Raw genomic sequence first — 5,872 nt, forward strand, 5'->3', positions numbered from 1 at the left:
CTCAGCATAGAAGAACGCATTTTCATTGGACACCTGTTAGACAAAAACACCAGCAATCAGATGGGCAACGCTGCTAGCACCAGAAACAACAATGTTTCCCCTAACTGGAAGATCAGGCTAAAAGAGGAAGAATTTGCAATTTGGCTTAAAAACAACAATAGGCATTATCTCTGTTTTGATGGGGCCTCAAAGTCGAATCCCAGGGTAGCAGGGGCGGGAGGAGTTATATTTAATGCTAATGGGGATAACATCCTGTCATACGAGTGGGGTCTTGGCCACACTTCCAATAACAGAGCAGAAGCCCTAGCCCTTTACCAAGGTCTTATCCAACTTGGGAAGCTTGGTATAGACACAGTCACGATATTGGGAGACTCAGCGATAGTCGTCAGTGCAATGGTTTAGAATAGGGATTTTCCCAATGATCTCCTTTAGCAGATTATCAGACGGTGCCAAATCATAGGACACACCATAAAAGACGTGCGCTATTATCATATTTTGTAATCGCTCAATAAAATTGCTAACAGTCAAGCCAAAAAAGCTTGTGCCAGACCTTTGGGCTACCTTGTTTGCAATGGCGTGGAATCATTTCAGCATTTACCATGATGAAGAGACCTCCTGGATCCATTCAGCTCAGCAAACTCGGTATAGACACAGCTCACATCTTTGGAGATTTCAACACTTCAGTTGTTACCATGACGAAGAGACCTCCTGGATCCATTCGGCTCAGCAAACTCGGTATAGACACAACATTTGTACTTTCTGCTGTTCCTTTTCCAAAGGAACGACTCTCCTATTCATGTTGTTCCTTTTTTGTTGTTCCTTTTCTGCTATTCCTTTTCTGCTGTCCCTTTTCTGTTGTTCCTTATTTGTTGTTCCTTTTCTGCTGTTCCTTTCCGAAGGATCGACTCTTGTGTTTTTCTGCTATTCCCTTTCCAAAAAGAACAGACCTTGCATTTGCTATTCCCCTTTGTTATCTGTCCTCTCAAAGGCGCAGCGCATCTACCTTGGTTCCTGGATCGCAACGAGGATTGTTTTCACTGTTTAGATCTCCAAGTAGAGCTGGAGCAGGTCTGAGCCCATCTAAAGGCTCTGGAAGATAAAACCGACAGTCAACATCGTATTGTTAATGAGAAATACATGATGGAAAATAAAAACGCAGCTCCAACAAGTTCGTCAAGCTTGAAGCAAGTCGGCGCCGACGACAAACCTGAAGAGTCCACTGCTCGACACACCAACCACAGTAATATAGATTGATATGCTTTGTTAACGCTGTTATCTATTACAACAGTTTGTTAGGATTTACCTTTGGTCTTTGGTTTTTAGAAGCCCAAAAGGCATGATTAAGGAGGAATTTTGTTTAACCTGTGACTCCTTCTTCACTAGCTCTTCATGGCACCTCAGCATGTATTTCAGGAGCTCAGTCTCCCTCTCTTTTCAGATTTATAATAGCAACCGAATTTGTCAAAAAAAAAAAATCAAAAAGCTTTGGAATCCTCCCACAAAAATAATTAGCCTTTAAACCTTCAAAATAAGGCACTATTTCCTTTAGCACATAAATAACTTTTTTGCAATGTCATTACCTCAAAAAAAAATTAACTTCGTGGATACTTTGTAATTCCTTCATTCTTTCAATCAAATGTCCTCCCAAAATTCTTCAATCAACTTTTCTTCCAAAGTTACGTAAAAAAAAAAATTATTTCCAAAGATAATATCAAATTTACTCTCAAACTTTAACTGTTAAATGTTCCAACCAAACCAACCTCTTTTATATATCTTTAAAAAAAACCACTTTAATCATCTTTTACGAACATTGGGGCATTCTTTAGAAGTCGTCTTCTTCATGTAAATATGAAAACAGATATAACATTCTATGCATAACCCATTCTCCATTTTCATCATACTATCCACAATCACAACGTTCAGTTTTCAACTATACTATCACAGAAACAAATATCTCTTACCACTCCAAGAGAAAACCTACAAGCCTTGCATCCACGATTTGCCTTTCGACCATCATAATGGAATATAACCAGCCCCACGTTGAGCGTCACTTTCTTCCATGCCACGAGGAAGTCCTCCTTCTACCCTTGCAGTAGAGACCAATGTAGAACAAGCATCAATCAGAGTGCAGTAGTATTTAGTTGTCCACGATGCGATATATGTTCCATATTGCAGCAGGCCCATGTTCCATACTCTGTCAAACCAACTCGATAAAAAATAGAGTTTCGCAATACAACATTACTGTTGATGATACTTCGATCTGGTTTTCATTACTGATGTTGGCGTAGGGGACATCGAGGTTGTTTCTTGAATCCCTTGGGAGCCTCTTGTAAATTTGAAAACGTAGTTGAACTATGTGATTGATCATCAACCTATTGTAACCATGATTTCCAAATACAAATACATCAACTGGACTTTTTCAAATACTCTTAATACCGTTGAACCATCATGAAGCATCCACATTCTTTCTCTCTTTTGTTCATCCTTTGCACTCCCTTTATATGCCAACAGACTGATTCTCTCACGTCACAGGTGATACATATACCATTCTCCAACTTTATAAAAGTCGACCATGTCAATCTGTAATGTTAGAGATTGTTGTAGAATCACAATAATAACGTCGTAGCACTGGAATAGATAAATAAATATACAAATCTTCGAATTCGGGCTCTTATTTACTGTCTCACTCATTGCAAGGCTAAATCATGGCATAAACCACAATCGAGCAAAAATGAGAAAACTCAAAAATTTATCTGTCACCATTTACACAGAGGTGGGTCGAAGGCAAAGCAAATGTAAGTCATAGCCAATGTCTTGAACTTGAGCACATAGTGAACATAAACTTTTAATCTAAAATAATTAGCACGGGATAAAGTCTCGACTTCTTAATTTTCGTTTCCATGCGCTTCACTGAAAATGGCATTCTTGTCAAAAATGGTTTTGGACGTTTCTTGATCGTAACAACAACATACATGACTCTTTACCGTAACAATTATTTATAAACTCCATACCTTTGTTTATGGTCTGAAACCATCTAAATTGCCTCCTCTGTTAACGAAATGGTTTTCATATATCAATTTAATGTTTAAAAATATATTATTATCATTATTTCATATATCAATTTAATGTTTAAAAATATATTATTATCATTATTATCCATGTAGCAGGTCAAGGTCAAGGGAAGGATAAATGTATTAGATTCATGGTCAAAACATGAATTAATCTACTAATTCACCAAAAATTAAACAATAAATTATAAAGGTAACCTTATAAATGAAATTCATTTATATTTCAAATTAAATAATAAATTATAAAGGTAACCTTATAAATGAAATTCATTTATATTTTTGAAATATTTTAATTGTATTTATTTAAACTGTGATTGATTAATTGGATTTCATTTGTAATGTGTAATGATAATTTACAGACAGCTGGCAAGCAATTCTTAAAAACAAGTCACTAAGCCAATAATTGCCTTAATGATTCACCAACACACATGAATAGTATGGATGGCATGTGCATATTTCCCAACGAACTGATACGTGGACTCCCATGATTTTCCGGCATAGCAAGAGCTAACCAGCCTGCCATAGGGCATTTAATGCCCCTATGGAGGCTGGTTCACCATACATGGCCATGGGCAGCCATAGGAAGATTTGACCGCTGTCGTGAAATTCTCCGGGATTTTTGTGCTCCACTGTTGCCCTGCTGGCCTCCGCCATGCTGGCACATATTCAAAACGAATTTGTCACCCGTTCGCGCCCACATGCCCATCGTTCAACCCTCTTGGCCCTTTTCTCTCGCCCGCGCGAATCCTCTTAGCTCCCGGACCTCACCTGCAACGCTACGCCTGTGTGCTCGTCCGGAACCCTCACAGGACCCGCTCGTCTCCTCAACTGCAATGCTACCTGCAACTAGCGCAGTGTTCAAATCCCTTGGCTCAGCCTGCTGTCACGTAGGCTTTGGTGAGTTGCCATCCAGCTCCTTGCGCGCCTTGCGCTGCAGGAGTAAACACATATCTAACGCTTTCATTTTAATCAATGGAAGAGAATTGATGTTACATAAACTGGCAAATGTATTCTTTAACCTATTTTAATAAGTTTAAATGACAGTTTGAATTCCCTCCGAGTCCATTCTCTTACACGAAGTAAACCTTCAAGGCAACATCTCCCTTGATGTGCGAGAAAATGCCCCTCTTTTCCAGTGGGAAATGTTGCACAACTGCTTCTTGCTCTCTGACAACGCTACTTCCATAAATACATGCTCTTCCCATGAAGTTCTGGTGTGAGTTGACTTATTCTCATGATATACATGTACATCTATTGTCTCAAAGGAAAAATTAGAAGGATTTGGGACAGTGAATGAGAACTTTTCATTCCAGACTGGACTTAGATCTTTGTCTTTAGTAACAGTGCGAAACCTCTGGTGGGCAAATTCAACCTCAATATAAGCACTTGATGAACCCTGCTTATCCTTGGGCATCAAATTGTGGGCACTAATAACCTCCACTACTAACTTGAGCTTACTCATTTTGCGCTTTTTTTACCTCTGAAAAACACAACAGTATGGTGAACCCCCTTCCTGTTGGGTGAAACTTAAAGTTTAGCCTCGCTCAAAGCCAAATTGAAATAAATTTGCCTCTACAGGCCAAATTGATAAGTTTGACTTAACAAACCAAAATATCAAAGTGCTCCTCTCTAATAGATCTATTTATAAAACCTATCTGCCTTGATAATCCAAGATTCCAAAGTGATATGGTTTACTTCATATCCAAATGCAATAATTAGCAGTAGCACTCTCCTTAACGGACTCAAAGCTCCACTAGCCTTGTAAACTCACAAACCTGTATATTATGAGGTAGTGTTGGATGTCAGCAAGGAAATCAAGACTTACATGAGAAACAAAACTCAATTACTATACTACACTAAAACAAAATAGCATATGTTTGCTTAAGAAAGAAAAAATCAACCTTTATAGACATTATTGAACTCGACCAACCCCCTTTAATCATTTTCCCAAAGAGCAGAGCAGAGGAAAATAGTTTAGCACAATGTTTAAAACCAAACAGAAGGACACCATAGAAGGATAAGATATCAACACCTTATGATACTGGACATATTTAGATTGCATATACCCAGTGTTTTATACCATAACAATAATAGTTTTCTGATTTGTAGGAAAGCAAGTAACCATTACTGGTCAAATCACATGTTGGTCGTATTCAAATCCATAGTAGAGGCATATGGAGCAGTTGGAACAATTCCAGGGCCTTTAGGCTGAAGCTAACAACAATAAGTGACTGCATAGTTACTTGCTACATCTAGTTATGTGAAATAAAGCTGAGATTATCTCAGTGCACATCAATTGTTTTGGATCATATAATTTGTCCAACATCACAAACAAGCTGAGAAAACTACTGGTAAGAAATACAAACAAAAAGAAATAAGAAACATAACCTCTCCCTTTAACAGATTTATGTTATTATAGAAGAAAAAACAAGTATTGAACTAGCCAAAAACTCAATTTTAGAGACAAATTATTAAAACTGGTTGCCATCAACAGATATATGCATTCTCTTCCTTTCTAAGATGATATAATCTCAACAACTATTAATCTTCCTTTAGCCTCACAGACAATTGAAAGTCCCTATGTGAATTCATATTCTCCCTCGTAAAATGGACTAAGTATTGTCTTATCCCTGCGAAGAAGTTATTAAGTATTGTAGCCTTGCAATTAAGGTATGTCCTCATAGTTTTTAATTTAAGAACACAGATTATGGTATTAAGACCCATTATCAGCCTTGGGTTTCTTTAGAAGTTGTATGCCAATAATTTTGACAACGACAAGGAATGATGATTGGTATTGCCATTCT

Source organism: Pinus tabuliformis, chromosome 1_1, assembly GCF_031772625.1.
Source record: "Pinus tabuliformis cultivar Carrire ecotype Pingquan chromosome 1_1, CPIR1, whole genome shotgun sequence".
Lineage (NCBI taxonomy): Eukaryota > Viridiplantae > Streptophyta > Pinopsida > Pinales > Pinaceae > Pinus > Pinus tabuliformis.